Genomic DNA, 22,058 nt, shown 5'->3' with positions numbered 1-22,058 from the left:
GATTGTGGTTTGTATTTCTGTGACTTTGGTGGTGATATCCCCTTTATCATTTTTTATTGCGTCTATTCTATTCTTCTCTCTTTTCTTTTTTATTAGTCTGGTTAGCAGACTGTCTATTTTGTCGATTTTTCCAAAAAACCAGTTCTTGGTTTTATTGATATTTTGAAGGGTATTTGTGTCTCTATCTCCTTAAGTTCTGCTCTGATCTTAGTTATTTCTTGTCTTCTGCTAGCTTTTGAGTGTTTTTGATCTTGCTTCTCTAGTTCTTTCAATTTTGACAATAGGGTGTTGATTTTCGATCTTTTCTTTCTTCTCATGTGGATATTTGTTGCTGTAAATTTCCCTCTAGAAACTGCTTTAAATATGTCCCAGAGATTCTGGTATGTTGTGTCTTTGTTCTTATTGATTTCAAAGAACATCTTTATTTCTGCCTTCATTTCATTGTTTTTCCACTCACCATTCAGGAGCAAGTTGTTCAGTTTCCATGTACTTGTGTGGTTTCGAGTGAGTTTCTTAATCCTGAGTTCTAATTTGATTGCACTGTGGTCTGATAGACTATTCGTTATGATTTCCATTCTTTTGCATTTGCTGAGGAGTGATTTACTTACAAGGTGGTCAATTTTAGAGTAAGTGCAATGTGGTGCTGAAAAGAATGTATGTTCTGCGGATTTGGGGTAGAGAGTTCTGTAGATGTCTGTTAGGTCCACTTGGTCCAGATCTGCATTCAAGTCTTGGATATCCCTGTTGATTTTCTGTCTCGTTGATCTGTCTAATATTAACAGTGGATTGTTAAAGTCTCCCATTATTATTGTGTGAGAGATATTTTATAGCAGAATTGAATCATCTCAAATAATAAAAGAAATTTACATTACAATAAAAGTGAAAGAAGACTTTCTAGGGAGAAGGGAAATGTAAAAGCTGGAAGAACTGGGTGAGTGCTACTTGAGATGAGATTTTAATTTAATACAGTTGTAGTGAATGTTGGGAGATAATGAAAAAAGATAGCACAGATAGTGATTCCAGGTCTGCTTTACAAGGTTGATGATTAGTTCTTTCTTTCTTATTAGAAACATGAGTGTTTGCCACAACAGGAATGTCTGCCTCCCTGTTTCTACCTTAGAATGTGTGACTGTCTCTTGAAAGGTCCAGAGTGAGATAACTATCTTCAGTCTTTAGGTCTAATTATCACCTCTCCCTTAAGCTTTACGTCTCTTAGAAACTACCTCTTCACAGCGTGATGGTGATTGATGGAGAAGATATTCACTCCTCAGGATAGACTCCATTTTCTACCCAATGTCCCAGCAACACAATTACCACAAAGAAGGAAACTCTTTTCCCCATTCTGATTAAATGATACTTATATTAGGATGCATCTTAAAACCAAGTGAATATACAACAAAATTTCTATTCTTTAAAGATATCTCTCCACTGGTGGGAGATGAATTTATATTTATGTTGTTTCCTGCAGCTGCCATTGTCACAGTCTCCATTTCTTATTCCCCATCATTTTCTATCTATTCATCTGCCACAAATCATTTTCCAATAAAGATACAGTGTTCCAGCAAATTAAAATATGTTTTACTAAGAAGGAACAAAGTCAATATAGATGTAATGAAGCCCATCTACACATAAATGAATTTGCTTTACAAAATAGAAAATTATTTAAGTCTTAAAACATCTGCATTCATGCTAGGACGACTGGCTAGCAATAAGCAGAGGAATGAAACTGGGCCCCTATCACTCACCCTATTACAAAAAATAAGATGGATTAAGGACTTAAATATAAGATCCCAAACTATAAAAATCCTAGAAGAAAACCTAGGAAACATTCTTCTGGACATTGGCCTAGGCAAGGAATTTATGACTAAGACCTCAAAAGTAAAAGTGACAAAAACAAAAATTGATAATTGGTACCTAATTGAACTACAGAAATTTTGTATACCCATAATAAACTTTCAAAATTGTAAAACAGCCTACAAAATGGAAGAAAATATTTGCACCCTGTGCATCCAGCAGAGGACTAATATCCAGAATCTATAAGCAACTTAAATCAACACGAAAAAAACAAACGACCCTATTAAAAAGTGGACAAAGAACATGAACAGACTTAAAAGAAGACATACATACACACGGCCAACAAATATATTTTTAAAAATGCTCAACACCATTAATTGTCAGTGAAATGCAGACTAAAGCCACAATGAGATACCATCTCACACCTGTCAGAATGTCTATTATTAAAAAGTCATAAAATAACATATTGATGAGGATTCAGAAAAATGGGAATACTTATACACTGGTAGTAATGTAAATTAGTTCAGTCCCTGTGGAGAGCAGTTTGGAGATTCCTCAAAGAACAACAAGATAAGACTACCATTCGGTCCAGCAATCCCACTACTGGGTATCTTCCAAAAGGAAAAAAAAAAAAATGTTCTACTGAAAAGATACCTGCACTCATTTGTATATCACAGAGCACCATTAACAATATGAAACTCATGGAATCAACCTGAGTGTCCATCGATGTAGATTGGAAAGAGAAAATGTGGTAGATATACACAAGGGAATATTACACAGCCATGAAAATGAACGAAATGCGACATTGATGCAGCTGCAGGTCATTATCCTAAGTGAACTAACACAAGCAGAAAATCAAATCCCACATGTTCTCACTTATAAGTGGAAGCTAAACAATGAGCACACACACATAAGGATGGAAACAGTAGACACTGGGGACTCCAAGGAAAGAGTAGAAGCAAGGGTTGAAAAACTATTGGGTACTGTGTTTGATATTTGGGTGATGGGTTTGATAGAATCTCAAATATCAGCATTACACATTATGTCCATTTAACAAACCTGCACATGTACCCCTGACTCTAACTTTAATAAATAAAGTAAAATTTTAATCCTAAAAAAATACTAGATTCAGACTACAAAATGATCTGGTAATGTAACGATGTAAATGTAAAACTAAAGTGTTCTGCTACTTCACAAAATCACATTTTAATTTAAAGTGAATTGAATTCTCCACCATGAGCAAAGTCATTAAAAAACTCAAGATAGGAAGATAATGATTTCACAACTCTTATTTCTTAAATTGTGTTTGGTATTGCTGCCTGGAACTGCCACCTCTCTTCACACAGATCCTTGAGATCTTAAGTACCCCTTGAGCTAAGATGTAGCTCATTTACTTTGTTGCTGAAGTTTTGCTGCTTGTATAGAATATTACATATTATGCTTTTCTAACAGTGGAGACTGGGCAGAAGGACTGTTTGGAGGTTCAAACCTGGCAAAGCAAGATTTTAAGGATAACTATGATTTATTAGTAAGTGCTAGACATTGCCTCAAGCTCTTTAAATGTATAATATCTGTTACAAGAAGTATTATTACTGGTTTTATTCAAACAAAGAATCTGAGGCTTGGAAAAGTTATGGTACTGTCTGGAATCATTCAGTAGGCATCAGGATTTAAACTCAGGTTTATCCGATTCAAATATAGTTTTTTTCCACTGGATCATTATGCATCAATAGGCAGAGGAGAGTCTTTGGATGTTCTGGAACAGAAAAATGGAATAATCAGAAAGGTGCTTCAGTTAGCTATGTGCGGTGACCCTTAGGGACATTATTTAAAATAGGGCTCCTGTTAAGAGGAAATGGCAAAAATAACAGAAGTTCGAACAAAGCTTACAGCAATGGACTAGGAAAGTAAGTGGAGTGTAGTAAAAGCAATTCTGTAAAAAAAAATGCGTGAAAAAGTTTTATCCTCCTGTGTATCCTCTGAACCTAGCACAGTGCCTGACTGTCTGTAGGGGTTCAACATTTACTCACTGAACAAAAGGGAATCCCTGGATGAGCTATTTGTTACCTAGGAAAAGCAGCAGGTACTCTCAAACAAGGTACAAATGTGATAACTTTTTAAAACAGGGACCTAACTGAAATCAATTGGAAAGGAAAGGATGACAGGCATTCAGAGTTGAAGGTGTTTCAAATAATGACTGTGGCTTTAATACAGAGGACAGTTTTATAAATGTGAGAAGTAAATGGAAAATGAATGATTGCCACATAGCCATCTTTTCCCATTAGCACAAACATAGCCTGAAGTATCTTACTCAACGACTCATTTAACATCCAACTACTCATATTACACAATAATCAAAACAAAAGGAGTATTTTAGAGTTTATAAGGCACATTCATGAAAGGTTCATCGTCTAAAAATTGAGACAGATTTTTTAAAGATAGGTAGAGCAGATGAAGAAGGCAATTTAATTGCTATTTTATAGATGAAATATAGGAGGATGCATGATAATTTTAAAACACAGCTGGCTAACAGGCAATACCAGAACTTATTGTTTTTTTATAATCTATACTATTTAATTATATGAGCAGTCATACATTTGTACAATAAAATTCACTAATTTGAAGAGTCCAATTTGGTGAGTTTTGACAAATATATTGTGACAGTGTAACCATAACCACAAATAAATCAGAATATTTTCGTTACCCTGAAAATTTCCCTTAAGTCCATGTATGATCAATCTGCTGCACCCATTCTTATGATGACAGTGGTTGCTCCAGAGAGATTGTTACTGCCATCATGCCGGCTGCAGCATGCAGGCACAGCTGAGGCAGCATACTCCATGGAGCCAGTGGGAGCCCCTCCCCTTCCATGTTGGGGTGGGAGCTCCCTAGGTGTAGTTGCAGCTGCCCAAATCACAGCTTCAGACCCAGTCCTCCCACTCCACAGAGTAGGTAATAGCCCCGCTCCCAAACTACAGCGGTGGATCAGAGCCTCCCTGTGATCTGGGGCTGGGAACAGGCAGAGCCTTGCCCTCCCAGGCACAGCTGCAACCACCCAAACCTGGCTATAGGCTCAGGCATTCCTGCATTTTTGGGGGCCCAGAAAGGCCCCCGCTGCCCTTGCAGGCTCAGGAGTGCCTGCCCCCACCCCCACTGTCTGGCTTCTCCCTGCTGTCAGCACCTGCTCTGATATTGGAACAAAATTGGGGCTGAGCCCAGGGGCCATAAATGGCAGCAGGAGGCAGACAGATGGCAGAAAGTGGCAGTTCCCTGGTAAGGCCCCATCTTAAGGCCAGTGAGAGCCTGAAGGCTGGAGGCTGAGCTGCCAGTCCCGTGGACTGGAGTAGGGCACTGTGGTCCCTTTTCTGGGCCACCCATGGACCAAATGGCACACACTTCCTCTCCTCTCTGGTCTATAAAGGCCGCAGGCTTAGCCATAGCAGGCAGAGGACAGGGAGGACAGAGGATGCAAGGCACTACCAGGTCCAGAGAGAAGCAACATCACGACCCCCCAGGGCCTCCTCTCTGCTGAGAGCAGCAGATGTCAGGATGACCAGTAGCAGAGAGGAGCTACCCTCTCCAGGGCTTCTTCTCTGCTGAGAGCTGAACACTCAATGCATCAACCTGCCTACAGAGAGGAGGTACCCACTCTGGGCCTCTTCTGAGCTGTTCTAACTCTTAATAAAGCTCTTCTTCATTTTGTTCACCTTTCACTTGTCTGCATACTAATTATAGTTTCACATATAGTAAACTGGCCAGGTGTGGTAGCTTATGCCTGTAATCCTAGCACTTAGGGAGACCAAGATGGGTAGATGACTTGTGGTCAGGAGTTCAAGAGCAGCCTGGTCAACATGGTGAAACCACATCTCTACTAAAAATACAAAAGTTTTCTAGGTGTGGTGGCACATGCCTGTAGTCCCAGCTACTTGGGAGGCTGAGGCACAAGAATTGCTTGAACCCAGGAGGTAGATGTGCAGTAGGCTGAGATTGCACCACTGTATTCAGACTGGGCGACACAGTGAGACTCCATCTAAAGTACAGTAAATGCTTCAGTTTTTGTTTTTACTATTTTATTTTAGGCAACTCTATGTCCTTCCCATTTTTATGTAAGTTTTAAAGCAAGATTGTTCATTTCTTCAAAAATATCTTGGCAGTTTTTATTTAATTTTCATAAATCCACAGATTACTATTGTCTTCTACCAATGAATGTAGTATATATTTAGTTTATATTGTATTTGTCTCATATGGTTTGGTTGTATCCTCATCCAAATCTCATCTTGAATTCCCACATGTTATGGGAGGAACCTGGTGGGAGGTAATTGAATCATGGGCAGGGGGGTTATTTCCTATGCTGTTCTCATGGTAGTGAAAAAGTCTTATGAGATCTCATGGTGTTAAAAATGGGAGATTCCCTGCACGAGCTCTCTCTCTCTGCTTGCTGCCATCCATGTAAGACATGACTTGCTACTCCTTGCCTTCTGCCATGATTGAGAAGCCTCCCTAGTCATGTGGAAATGTAAGTCTGTTAAACTCTTTTTCCTGTATAAATTGCCCAGTCTGGGTGTATCTTTTTCAGCAGCATGAAAATGGACTAATACTGTAAACTGGTATCAGAAAAGTGGGGCATTGCTGAAAAGATACCCAAAATGTGGACATGACTTTGGAACTGGGTAACAAGCAGAGGTTAGAACAGTTTGAAGGATCAGAAGAAGACATGAAAATGTGAGAAAGTTTGGAACTTCCTAGACACTTGTTAAATGGCTTTGCCAAAAATATTGATAGTATATAGACAATAACATTCAGGCTGAGGTGGTCTCATAGGAATGAGAAACTTGTTGGGAACTGGAGCAAAGGTGACTCTTGTTATGTTTAGCAAAGAAACTGTAAGCATTTTGGCCCTACCTAGAGATTTGTGGAACTTTGAACTTGAGAGAGATGATTTAGGATATCTGGTGGAAGAAATTTCTAAGCAGAAAAGCATTCAAGATTTCACTTGGGTGCTGCTAAAGGCATTCAGTTTTAAAAGAAAAACAGAGCATAAAGTTTGGAAAATTTGCAGCCTGGCAATGTAATAAAAAGGGAAATCCTATTTTCTGAGGAAAAATTCAAGCTGTCTATGGAAATTTGCATACGTAATGAGGAGCCAAATGTTAATCACCAAGACAATGAGGAAAATGTCTCTAGGGAATGTCTGAGACCTTTGTGGTAGCCCCTCCCATCACAGGCCTGGAGGTTTAGAAGGAAAAATTGGTTTCATGGACTGCACCCAGGGTCCCTCTGCTGTGTTCAGTTTAGGGACTTGGTGCCCTGTATCCCAGCTGCTCTAGCTATGACTAAAATGGGTTCAGAGGGTGTACACCCCAAGCCTTGGCAGTTTCCATGTGGTGTTGAGCCTGTGAGTAAACAGAAGTCAAGAACTGAGGTTTGGGAACCTCCATCTAGATTTCAGAGGAAGTATGGAAATCCCTGGATGTCCAGGCAGAAGTTTGCTGTAGGGGTGGGGTCCTCATGGAGGACATCTGCTAGGGCAGTGTAGAAGGGAAATGTGGGGTGGGAGGCCCCACACAGAGTCCCTACTGGGGTACTGGCTAGTGGCGCTGTAAGAAGGCTACCATTCTCCAGACCCCTAAATGGTAGATCCACTGACAGTTTGCACTGTGCACCTAGAAAAGCCTCAGACACTCAATGCCAGCCCATGAAAGCAGCTAGGGGGAGGCTGTACCCTGCAAAACCATAGGGTGGGGAGCTGCCCAAGACCATGGGAACCCATCTCTTGCATCAGTGTGACCTGGATGTGAGACATGAAGTCAAAGGATATTATTTTGGAGATTTAAGATTTGACTGCCCAAAGGCTGGCACAGTGGTTTATGCTTATAATCACAGCACTTTGGGAGACCAAGGTGGGAAGATCACTTGAGGTCAGGAGTTTGAGATCAAGTGGGCCAACATGATAAAACCCTGTCTCTACTAAAAATACAAAAATTAGCCAGGCATGACAGTGGGCTCCTGTAGTCCAAGCTACTTGGGAGGCAGAGGCAGGAGAATCACTTGAACCTGGGAGACAGAGGTTTCAGTAAGCCCAGACTGTGCCATCACACTCCAGCCTGTACTTTAGGTGATAGAACAAGACTCCATCTCAAAAAAAAAAAAAAAGATTTGACTGCCATGCTGGATTTTGGACTTGCATGGAGCCTGTAGCTACTTTATTTTGGCCAATTCCTCCCATTTGGAAAGGTTGTATTTACCCAATGCCAGTACCCCCATTGTATCTAGGAAGTAACTAACTTGCTTTTCGTTTTACAGGCTCATAGACAGAAGGGACTTCCTTGTCTCAGATGAGACTTGGAACTGTGTACTTTTTAGTTAATGCTGACATAAGTTAAGACTTCGGGGAACTGTTGGGAAGGCATGATTGGTTTTGAAATGTGAGGACATGAGATTTTGGAGGGGCCGGGGCAGAATAATATGCTTTGGCTGTGTCTCTACCCAAATCTCAACTTGAATTCCCATGTGTTGTGGGAGGAACCTGGTGGCAGGTAATATAATCATGGGGTGGGTCTTTACAATGCTGTTCTTGTGATATCCAATAAATCTCATGTGATCTAATGGTTTATAAGGGGGAGGTTCCCTGTAGAAGTTCTCTGTTTGCCTGCTGTCATCCATGTAAGATGTGCCTTTGCTCCTTCTTGCCTTCCACCATGATTATGAGGCTTCCGCAGTTACATGGAACTGTAAGTCCATTAAACCCTTTTACCTGTATAAATTACCTGGTCTCCGGTATGTCTTTATTTTTCTTATTTATTTATGTATTTATTTATTTTGAGACAGTGTTTCAGTCTTGTAGCCCAGGCTGGAGAGCAATGGCACAATCTCAGCTCATTAGAACCTCTACCTCCCAGGTTCAAGTGATTCTCCTGCCTCTGCCTCCCAAGTAGCTTGGACTACAGGAGCCCACTGTCATGCCTGGCTAATTTTTGTATTTTTAGTAGAGATGGGATTTCACCATGTGGGCCAGCGTGGTCTTGAACTCCTGACCTCAGGTGATACAGCCACTTTAGCCTCCCAAAGTGTTGGGATTACAGGCATGAGCCACCACTCCTGGCCTTAGGTATGTCTTTCAAAGCAGCATGAAGACAGACTAATATGTTGTCTAAGTGAAATCTTGTAGTTTTGCTGTACAGATCTTGAATATACTATTCAAAAATTATTCCTATGTTATGACTTTAATGAAAATTTTCCTGTATTATGGTTTTTATTCCTGTTATAATTTTAACAAAGCAGCTACAGGCCCCATGCAAGTCTAAAATCCAACAAGGAAGTGAAATCTTAAAGCTCCAAAATGATATCCTTTGACTCCAAGTCTCACATCCAGGTCACGCTGATGCAAAAATTTCAGTTTCAAAATATTGATAGCTGGAATATAGGAATATAGTAAATTTTTAAAAAATATCCATTGTATCCTACAGCTTTTCTAAGGTCATATATTAAATTTAGCACTTTGTTTTGGTTTTATCATTTTAGTATTTTAAAAATAGACATTACTTTTTAAAGCAGTTTTAGGTATACTGAAAAATTGTAGAAAAAATACAGTCCCCATTTTACCCCTTTTTCCCCAATATATACACACAATTTCTTCTGGTATTGAAATCTTGCATTACTGCAGTACATTGTTGAACCAACACTGAAACATTGTCATTAACTCAATTCCATAGTTTACAGTACAATTTCTTTATGTTATATAAATCTATGGGTTTTTCACACATGGCAATATTATCCTGCAGAATAGTTTCACTTTCCTAAAAATTCCCTGCTCCCCTATTGATTCTTCCTTTTCTGCCGTCAACCACTGGCAATCACCAATCTATTTACTCTCTCTAGTTTTCCCTTTTCCAAAATGTCATATAATTGGAATCATGTGGTGTGTAGCCTTTTTAGATTGGTTTCTTTCACTTAGCAATATGCATTTAGGATTTCGCTACATCTTTCCATGGCTTTATACTTCATTTCCTTTTAGTGCTGTGTACATCCCTGTCTGGAAGTCTTACAGTTTATTCATCTATTCACCAAGGACTTCTTGGTTGCTTCCAAGTTTGGTAACTATGAATAAAGTTGCTATAAACATCCGTGTGCAGATTTTTATGTGGACATAAATTTCCAACACATTTTGATAAATACCAAGAAGCATGATTGCTGGATCACATAAAATTATGTTTAGCTTTGTCATAAACTGCCAAACTGTCTTCCACAGCAGCTGTACCATTTTGCATTCCCACCAGCAATGAGTGAGAGTTCCCACTGCCCCACATCTTTACTAGCATTTGGTGTCGTCTAGGTGCTATTGACTGAATTGTGCTCCCCTAAGATTCATGTGTTGAAGTCCTAACAACCAGTATCTCAGAATATGACTGTTTTTGGAGATAAGTCCTTTAAAAAGTGTAATTAGAATAAAATGAGGTCGTTAGAGTGAGCTCTAATTCAATATGTTGTCCTTATAAGGAGAGAAGATCAGAATACAGACACAGAGGGAATACTGTGAGAAGGCACAGGGAGAAGATAAACATCTATAAACCACAGAGAAAAGCCTCAAAGAAACTAACCCTGCTGACACCTTATCTTGGACATCTAGTCTTCAGAAGTATGAGAAAATACATGTCTGGTTTTTTAGTCATCCAGACAGTACAGTGGTTTTGAGCCATCTGGTTTTTGTTATGGCAGCCCTAGAAAAGTAACACACAGGGTGTTTAGTTTTCACCATTATAATAGATATTTAGTGGTAGCTCATTGTTGTTTTTATTTGCAATTCCATAATGATATATAATATTGAGTATATTTTTATATATTTATTTGCCATCTCTGTATCTTCTTTGGTGAGGTGTCTGTTCAGATCTTTTGTCTATTTTTTTTAATTCAGTTGTTTGTTTGTTGACTGTTGCGTTTCAGGAGTTCTTTGCATATTTTGGATACATGTTCTTTATCAGATATATGCATATTTTCTCCCCAATCTATGAATTTTCCATTAAAACAATGCTTTTCTGAGCATACTAGCCAGGGCTCCTTGCATAATGTGATCTGTCTACTCTGGCTAGTAGGAATTCAACTTACTTCAGTCTTATTTGAGCTCCAATTAATTATCCAGTTTTCTGCTTTTTAGTGATTATTTCCTATATCCTGTGAAATTTTATCCCACATATGCGCATCTCAGCATTCAGCCAAAGAATTGTTGGAATGAATACCTCTGCAGAAAGCTAGAGCTCTGTCTTCCTGTGGAATGGCTCCCTCCTCTCAGGTGCACAGTCACACAAATTCTAGCTGCCACATTCTACCTGGACTGCCATTTTTGTCTCTTCAACTCAGTGCAAGCACTGTTCTTTGTTTGAGGTCTGTTTTCCTATATTGAAACCTAAAAACTGAACTTGCAGAGCTTCTTTTTCTTCCTTCACAGTTTACAGCACTGCATGGTATGTTTTTTAACATCTGAAAATATTTCTTTTCACATATCTTGTCCATGTTTTTGATGTTTATAGTGGGAATGAGATTCCATGTGACATTTCATAGGTCGTACTGAAAAATCCCATCTAGTCGTTTTAACATACTTTCAATGCTAAAGTAGCAACCTGTTTGTCAATGTCTTTATAGGCATACAACCTTTTATTTTGACCTCAGTTTTTGCACATTTTTAAAAATTGATATTACCTTGAGATAAGTTAAATAGCATCAATCCTCTTTTATACTTTTAGAAACAAACATTTTAGAAATAAATAAAAAAGATAATATTCACTTCTTTCAGACTTTTACATAATTATAAATCTAAAAATAGTGTGTGTTTCACAAGGAAGAACCAAGATGTAATATTTTAGAGTGTCAGACTTTGCCATACTGGTGCAACCAGTACAAATTGTCTGTTAAATAATCATGAAAGGAGGGAGGGAGACAAGGAGGGAAGTAGAAGGAGGAGAGAGACAGACAGAGAAAGAGAGAGAGATTTAGAAAGACCAAAATGGTAAGAACAATATAATCCAAACATCACTAATGAACATATAATAATATATACTATCTATACTATCTGCAACATTTATAGGAAATGAATGAGAATGTTGTGGGGATTGAAAGAGAATCCATTAAATAACCATTTTCTTCATTTAATTTCAGAGCCAATTAATGAATATAAATAAAATAGAAGATATATGGAATTATAATTAAATTTTAATTATTAAGGAAGTGACAAAGTAAGGCATTTCTTTTATTTGTAGGCAAATGGATTTCCTAATATAGAAACCAAAAAATATACTTATTTTCCAAGTCATTGGTAGAACTGGGCCACTATGTGATGACCTGTCTTTACAAACAAATGGCTTAAAGAAGCAGGGCAGGAAGTGTGCTCTTTCAGTACACCCTGGCTCCCATGAGTGATCAGACTCAAAGGAGCTTGGCTACACATGTAAGTTTCTCCTTATAAGTTCTCAGTCTACCTCTAGAGAAGAAGAAAGGCTTAAGAAAACACAGTGCCTTTATATTGATGACAATAATAGTACTACCCAAAATAATAGAAATTTCAGAAGCATTTGTGAGAGGTATTTCACCCTTTCTAAGTACAATATGAATTTGCTTTTTCTTATTGCAAGACTGCCCCCATCATGTCAAATGAAACAGTGTTTGACCATGTATGTGTTTAACTGTGTCAAAGGAAAAAGCTTGGAGTGTCTTCAGAGCAGGCTACATGGAATGAAATTGTTTAAAGAGGATAGGAAATGGTTTAAAGATTGTGAAAAGATGCCCACTTGGGAATTCGATTCATAGTCTGTAGATCACTGTGGAGAGACAGAACGTGGAGACACTGATGATTGAGATGCCAATTAGCAGGCTATGGTAGCAATCTCAATTACCTATATGGAGGAAGTGGTGGTGCATTTGAGACACAAGCAACTGGTTTTGTAACTGTGAAGGTGGGAAGGACTTCTTTCACCTAAATTTTAATGAAATTGCTATGTTCCAAACCACGTCATAAATTCACTGAAAAGGTTAAATCCTGCCCATGGATTTCACCTAAGTCTTTGTTTAGCATGAGTATAAAGGAGTCTTACCACTCCTTGCCCTGTACTGCCTATTTGTTCATTATTCAACTTCTGTTTCATATAATTCTGCACAATCTCTATAACGTTAATATTTAATCCTGAGTATAATGCAACACATGTCAGTCATTGAAAATAATACCATGACCCTGGTACACTATATTTGGAACAATTATGACCTTCAAGTACACAAAACAGGACTTTAGCATCATTATTCTATTTTTGTTGTTTAAATTATATTAAAATGGTGTGCATTTATTTTCCTAGGACACCCCATAGACCTATTTTCATAAACACACATAGTTAAGTCCCTTCTGGTTATGTGGAAAATTCCTTAGTCATTGTCAGAGAAAGAATTCACCAAGAAATCACAAAACTAACAGACTATTTATTTTATCACTTTAGAGAGAAAATATCACCTCATTAGTTTGAATGGAGAGCAGTGTAGGAGGTACAGTTATGAAAGTCTTCTATTTATCATAGTTCACTCCAATTCTGACTGCATATACCCATTCAAGTTTCTAATCATAGTTGGTCTTTGTTTGTTTTTTCGGGAAAAAAAATGTAGAGAATTGGTGAGGAATGGCATTGTTAGAGTCTGTATAAGAAAAAGTCTCAAGAGAAGAGAAGAAAATTTGATATTATCTAAAGAAAGCTTTGTGACTTTGGAGGATTTTTTGATGATTATACATTTAGAAAGAAGAAAAAAAGTAGAAGGTGCTCACACATAAATACAAATTTAAGAGTTGCATGAAACTGTAACAGTGCCAAGAAGGCTAATAAAAAATAATCTGAGTCTTGGGAAATATTACAGGAACAATAAAAAGAACACTTTTACTAGGTTCAAAAACAGGAAGAGGAACAAGGAAGAGAGAGTTCCATTCCTTGCAACAGATGGTATAATGTTAACAGAACAACTTAACTGCTGTTTCGCTTTTGTCGTGTTTATGCAGGGAGTTTGTCTCACTGCAACTGCTATAGGAAGATAAGATGCTGTTTAAGTCTCAGTGTAGCTGAGGAAATAATGAGAGAGCTCTCAGTGCCAGCACTTCCACCTCAGAGATCTCCAGGCCAAATACCCAAGTACAGAAGGAAAGAATGTTTAGAAACCAGTTTGGCAATTGCTGAAAACCATGAAGAATGAGATAGGTGACAGGATCCAGGGAAATAATTCGGTTTTTCAAAAAAGGTAAAACACATGTGTGAGAATTTGATGTCAGCTACTTAGATTGTTTCAGAGTAGCCCTTGGAAAAGAGTAAAGCACGTACTAGGTGCCAGTATGAATTTACTAAGAACAAACCATGGCATACAGTGTAACTTCCTTTTTCTCAATAAAATAGGGGAATGCAATTATTTTACTACACATTAACTTCTGTGAAAAGCATCTTTCACTCAGCATATTTGTGAGATTCATCTTGTTTTTTCACTTATCAGTGGCTCATTCCTTTTTATTACTGAGTCATATTTCAGTATGAATGTACCACAGTTTATTGCTTTCTGTATAGACACTTCAACAATTTTTAGTTTTTCATTACAAAGAATAAAGCTTTCTTGAATATTCTCATTACAAACATTTTTTGAGTATAGTTTTTCAGTTTTCTTGTGTAAATTCCTAGGTGGGAAACTCCTTGGTTACAGTGAAAATATATGGTATATATGATTTTATATATCGTATGTAAAATCCCAGGCTCCTACTTCAAAGTGAAGGAAAATATGTTACATTCCCACACACTATGTATTAGCGTTCCCCTGGCTCCATGTTCTTGCTAGTGTTTGGTTTTTCCAATTTTTAAAGTTTTAGCAATTCAAGTGTGTTTAGTGAAGGTATTGATTATAAAAATCTGTATTAAAATTTTTTAAAACATCACTACACATAGTGATGGAACAATCTAGTGAATAATCAATGATTGAATAATTATTTCCTGGGAATTAAAATCAATGTATCACCTTTGATTCTCTTAGTCCGTCAATCAAATGCGTGATCATGCAAGCTGGGAAAGTTACGCAGGTCTTGGTTTCCTTTTTGATGAAATAGCTTAATAATAGATCTACCTCATAGGTCTGTACTAAAGATAAAATGAAAACACCCATAAGATACTTAAAAATATTAGAGTCTTAAAAAGTTTGATTTGAGTCTCAGGGACCCCTTTCCCACACACTGTCTTAAATTGGAGTGGGTTCTTCAGCAGCAAACAGTTGGTCAATATTTCTCTGGAGACATTTATTTTATGTCACCCCAGAATTCCAGAAGACCCCGTACTTAACTTTATATTAATCAGCATTTTTATTATTGCCTGAATGAAAATAGAAGTACTGTTAATCAAATCTCTAAATCTGATATAAGTGTTAATGTTTGGTGTCAGAATTTAGTTGTAAAATATTTGAACATATTTTTAAAAACCCATAATCTAATAGAAATAATTATTTTTTAAAAGCAAGAAAGCAACAAAAATTCACTGCACTTACATGGTCTTGCTACACTTAAAAAATAATAGTAAAGAGAGAACTTGGTTGAGTACAGCATCACAACCCTAACTACAGAACAAAGTAATACGTGTAACTGTGTTTATAGCATTATATTATTCATATTTTAATGTAGTATTGTGTTTATTTTTATTAATAATGTTTTAAGGAGGATCTTGAAACAAAATGTATATTAAAAAGAGAATAAGATGCAGGCATCTTTTAATCTGAGAAATCGTTGATGAGATTTTTAGTAGAAGATGGTGACATTGATGTTTTGTCATTTATGCAAAAAGACAAAAACAAGCAAGAAAGCAAACAAATCAGAATAACAAAAATATTTTAAAACCCCTTGCATGGAAGAAATGCTTATTTCCTCAGGACTAAAAGGTATGACTTAGATCTAAAGTATGTACATTTTGGGGAAGGTGATTTTAGCTAAATATAGAAGAAATTATACTTTCTTTTCCTTCTCTCCTTGATTCCCATTTCTACTGATTTTAGGGCACTTGCCAAATTCTGTTGTAATGTGGACTTTACTGTCTGTCTACCTGAGTGTACGCTCCTTGAAACTGTAGAGTTGATCTTTGAATAACTCAGGAGTCAGGCGCACTGACACTCCACACAGTTGAAAATTTGTGTATAACTTTTGACTCCCCTCCAAGCTTAACTAAAAGACTACTGTTGACTGGAAGTCTGAGCAATAACATAAACAGTAAATTAACATATATTTTAGTGTATTGTATGTAGCATAACTGTATTCTCACAACGAAGTAGGCTAGAGAAAAGAAAGCATTGTTAAGAAAATCATAAGAAAGAGAAAATATATTCACTATTCATTAAGTGGAAAAGGATTGTCACAAAAGGTCCTCATTCTTACCCTGTTCACATTGAGTAGGCTGAGGAGAAGGAGGAAGTGGAGGGGTTGGTCTCGCTGTTTCAGGGGTGACAGAGGAAGAAGAGATAGAGGAGGCAGAAGAAATGGCAGGAGAGGCAGTTACCCTAGGCGTAACATTTATTGAACAAAATCTGTCTATAAGTGGATCCACACAGTTCAAACCCATGTTGTTCAAGAGTCGGCTGTATTTTTTTGTCTTGTTAATCCTTCACAATTATCACAGAGCCGGGTACACATACTTGAGAGACATGTGTTAAATTGAGTATAATAGATTATTTAGTAAATGAAGACATCCAAGAACATGACTAGATGCATTTGCAAGTAGACTGCCCCTAGATCCTGCAATTATCACACAACTACGAAGGCAAATAATGTAGGTGATTTAGAAGTAATTTATTTTTGTATGAGTTGGGAGTTAGTTCTGGAAGATCTCTAAAGCCAAGTCTTTATGTCAATTCCATGAAGACTCATGAATCAGATGCAGTAAGTCTGTTTCATTATGAATTCTTCACATGTGGATAATTTTTTATGGATTCACTAGAATTTAAAAAATATACACACACACACACCACAAAAAAAAAAACACGAAAAGCAAAACAACTAAGAATATCAGTAGTGCCTCTTGAAGTAAGGCCAGAATCTATGACTAACTTGGCACATAAAGTATTTAATTTCCTGGAAGTGATATTAGATTTTGCTGGGGTGTGAATCACTCATTTTGTTTTTCTAGAATGTCAATTTCTGCTATTTTTCTGAAAACCATATGTCATTATGAAAAGAATCATACTTCAAGTTTAAGGTGCTTTGAGTACTGAATATGATTCATTATTTCTAACTTTTCATGATTTAAAACCATAATATTCATCTCCATTACTTAAAAACATTTTGTTTGAGTATGAATAGAGATATTAAATGAAGCTCACCAAGATCCCATTTAATACTGGCAAAAGTTTTCACTGTGACATTTTCCAGATAAGAGCTTGTGATTTAAGAGACAAAAGGAATCTTTAGCTTTTTCACTTTAATTCTGGCTGGCATATTCTAACCCTTTTTATTTTCTAATGTTATTTTTCTAAAATATATAAATGGATTTTACATATTAAAAATTATGCATTAGATTTCATTGGCATGATTTCAGATTACATGCATGTTACATCTATTATTTTACTTAAGTGTTCCTTCTTTTCTGTTGTTTTCTCACAGTTTATATTTTTCCCTTAGATGTTTGGGTCACTGTTTTAAATATTCACATTTTCAACAAAGATATCTTAGGAATAAATTAATCGAGTGGTTGATAACACCAACACATATTCTTCACACATACTAAGACAAAAACCGCTAAGGAAAATTATTTGAAAAATACAATGAGTTACAGAAACAAAGGAATTTATTATGGAATCTAAATATATTGAGTTTTTTTAAACAAAGACAATTGGAAGTCCTAGCCAGAACAATCAGGCCAGAGAAAGAAATAAAAGGCATCCAAATAGGAAATGAAGGATTAAACTATCTCTTCACTGATGATATGATTCTATACCTGCAAAACCCTAAGGACTCCACCAAAAGGTTCCTAGAGCTAATAAATGACCTTAGCAAAGTTTCAGCATATAAAATCAGTGTACAGAAATCAATAGAATTTCTCTACACCAATAATGTTCAAGCCACGAGCCAATTCAAGAATGCAATCTCATTCACAATAGCTGCACACATGAAAATAAACCAAGCAATACAGCTACTCAAGGAAGTGAAAGATTTCTACAAAGAGAATTATGAAACACTGTTGAAAGAAATCACAGACAAAACAAATGGAAAAACATTACATGCTCATGCACTGGAAGAATCACTACCATTAAAATGGTCTTACTACCCAAAGTAACCTACAGATTCAATGCTATTCCTTTCAAAGTACCAATAACATTTTTTACAAAATTAGAAAAAAAAAATTCTAAAATTCATATAGAACCAAAAAAGAGCTCAAATAGCCAAAGGAGTCCTAAGCAAAAAGAACAAAGTTGGAGGCATCACATTACCTGAATACAAACTATATCATAAGGCCAAACAGTATGATATTGATACAAAACAAACACATAGACCAATGGCACAGAATAGAGAATGCAGAAATAAAGCTGCACATCTACAGCCATCTAATCTTCCACAAAGTTGACACAAATATGCAATGGAGAGAGGAATTTCTATTCAATAAAATGGTACTGGGATAGCTGGCTAGCCATGTACAGAAAAAATGAAACTGGACCCATACCTTTCATCATATGCAAAAATTTATTCAAGGTGGAATAAATAGTTAAATGTAGACTTCAAACTATAAGAATCCTAGAAGAAAACCTAGAAAACACCATTTTGGATACCAACCTTGGGAAAGAACTTATGACTAAATCCTCAAAAGCAATTGCAGCCAAAACAAAAGTTGGCCAATGAGACCTAATTAAATGAAAGCCCTTCTGCACAGTGAAAGAAGATATCAACAGAGTAAATGAACAACCTACAGAGCTGGAGAAAATATTTGCAAAGCTATGCACCTAACAAAGGTCTAATCTAGAATCTATAAGAAACTTAAACAATTGAACAACCAAAACACAAATAACCTTATTAAAAATGGACAAAGGATATAAATGGATAGTTCTCAAAAGAAGACATACATATGGCAACAAATATATAAAGAAATGCTCAACATCACTAGTCATCAGAGAAATTCATATTTAAAACAATAAGATGGTATCTGACACCAATTAGAATGGCTATTACTAAAAAGCCAAAAAATAACAAATATTGCTGAGGCTGTGGAGAAAAGGGAACACTTAAATACTACTGGTAGGCATTTAAATTAGTTCAGCCACTGTGGAAAGCAGTTTGGAGATTTCTCAAAGAACTTTAAACTACCATTCAACCAAGCAATCCCATTACCAGGTATATATCCAAAAGAAAGGAAATTGTTCTACCAAAAGACACATGCACACAAATGTTCATTGCAGCACTATTCAAAACAGCATTGACATGGCATCAACCTAGGTTCCCATCAACAGTGAATTCAATAAATAAAATGCAGTACATAATACACCATGGAATACTATGCAGCCATAAAAAGGAACCAAGTCATGCCCATTGCAGCAACGTAGATGCAGCTGGATTCCATTATTCTAAGAAATTAATGCAGGAAAGAAAACCAAATACCACATATTCTAACTTACAAGTGGAAGCTAAACATTGGGTACTCACTGACATAAAGATGGCAACAATAAACACTGGGAAGTACTAGAGGGGGTCAAGGATTGAAAACCTATTGGATATTATGCTCACTACCTGAGTGATGGGATCATTTGAATCCCAAACCTCAATCCTGTGCAATGTACCCATGTAACAAACCTGCACATGTACCCCCAAATCTAAAATAAAAGTGAAAGTTGTAAAAAAAAAAAAAAAAAAAAAAAAAAAAAAAAAAAAGGCAATTACTGGTTTGCTTTGAAAAGTTGATTTACAAGTAATTTTAAAATCAGAAAAAAAGAAACAGTAGATAGAAAAAAGCAACATTATTTTAAGTTCAAAAAATTAAAAATGCAAAAGAGATAAAACAGTATCTCATACCAAAAGTAAAGATTATATCATTGAAATGTAATATGACCATGCCTTACAAGTATTTCAGGAGCAAGAAGATTCTGGGGTCCAGACTGTCTAGCTAGCAGCAGATGGGAGACTTACACCCACTTCAACCTGGGCATAACTTTTTCTCTGCTGTGCATTTTGCAAAATATAAACTTTTATTTGCTACCTCAAAGGCTTTTCCTTATAATGCTTGTAACACATTTAAAGTTGTTTCTTTTGGGGGGTAATGTTAGGAGAGTTATTCAGGAGGATTTATGGTGGTCAGTTTCTTAGAATGTCTGGTTCTAAATTTTAAAATGTGTGAAAAAAATCACTGTAACTCAGAGCTAGGGAGTACAGACATCTTAAGTTTGCCAGGAAGTTCTGGTTTATACCTTGTGTCCAAGCACAATTATTAATAACAGCTGCATTTCACTTCCAACTGTGTCCCAATCTAATGAAAATCCATAGTCACTTTATTTACAGATTACCAGTTGGATTTTAATTAAGCCACTACCAACCAATCTGTACCTACCAGCCCCACTCCTCAGAGTAGTACTTGGACTAATCTAACAGCATGTGTATTCCATGGTAGCTTGTTAGAATCTCAGGCCTCACTCCAGATTTACTGAGTCAGAATCTGCATTTTAACAAGATCCCCAGGTGATTCACATGTATAATAAAATTTAAGAAACACTAATCTATAAAAACAGAACAACTTGACATTTGTTTTAGGACACTTCATTCTTTGCAAAAGAGTGTAAACACATACACAAAATATCAAGCAAAACAAAGAAAGTTGAATAAAGCAAAGGAAAAAAGTCAATCTTTTTTTCCCATTCTCATTTGCAATTAGATTGCTTTGTTCATTTGCAATTAGATTATTAATTAACATAGCATTTTAAAAACTTTTATCTTTATAGATTTAGTTTTTTTAAATTTTGTTACTTAACATTGCAATATCAAAAATGTAACTAAAACTTATGTATATAAACAGACAATTATGAAACTAATATCTATTTTTACCCTAGTCAAGGCAAGAAAGAGAATATGATCGGCATTCATGATGTAACCCAAGTTCCCTCCAAATGTTTGTATCTTTAATATAGCTGCTATCCAAAATTTGCACCAATTATTTTCTTACTTGTCTTCATCATTTTAACAAATGTATATGGATTCCCAAATTATACAACTTAATTTGCCCATTTAAAAATTTTATATGAATGGATAATACGGCTCATATGTAGGAATTTTTGTTTTTGTTCATTCAATATTATGTTTGTAAGATTGATACAAGGTGCTACAGGTGATTGTGATATATTTATTTTATTGCAATATAATTTTTTATTATATGAAAATATGAAAGCTAATGCATTTATTTTATAGATTTGTGGGTTTTTTTTTTCTGTTTTTGTTTAGTGACTAAAAACAATATTGTTTAACCATTCTTATACATGTTTGAAGGTGCAGTATAGATCCAGGAATTAAATTGTTAGTTATAGTATATGTGTGTCCTTAGCTTTACTAAATAATGACAATCTATTCTTTAGGATGTTTATAAAAATTTACACTCCCACCATAAGTGCTCTTGTGTTTATTTCCATGATTACCAGTTTGCTAATAGTTGGACTTTTAAATTTTTATCAGTCTATAAGTTGTGTTTTAAATTCTCATATTTGTGAAAAATTAAGCATGTTGACAGTGTTTTCATTGGAGGTTTGAGAATTTGAATATTCTTTTGTAAACCAAATAGTAATGTTAGTTTAGTTATCTTGTCTTTTTACTTTCTTCAGGGTATGTATGATGATCAGAAATCTCTCTTTCTGATGCAGTTGAATTTTTCAATATTTTTCTTTTATATTAGCATTTTTTCTATGTTGTTTAAGAAAACTTTCCCTATTTTGAATTCACAAATTTCTTTTATTATATTTAACTTTCATAAGTCTTTATAGTTTCACCTTCTAGATTTTAGTCTTCAAGCCACAGGAATTATTTTTAATATAGAATCAGATATGGATCTTCAATTTTCTTAATAGCAATTATTTGGTGTATGTTGCTCAATGTTTCATATCACATATCAAAATATGAATCAATCTGTTAGGGGACATGCTATTCCATTTCATTAGATATTTGCCTATATTGTTGGTAATGCCAAACTTTGTTACTGTAAATATATAAAATAAACACTGTAATGATTTATGAACCAAACTGATTTGATGACATTGAAACACTTACT

The sequence above is a fragment of the Aotus nancymaae genome, unplaced genomic scaffold (assembly GCF_030222135.1).
Source record: "Aotus nancymaae isolate 86718 unplaced genomic scaffold, 86718_ANA_hifiasm-v0.15.2.pri h1tg000043l, whole genome shotgun sequence".
Lineage (NCBI taxonomy): Eukaryota > Metazoa > Chordata > Mammalia > Primates > Aotidae > Aotus > Aotus nancymaae.
Note: the sequence above shows the minus strand (reverse complement) of the source record.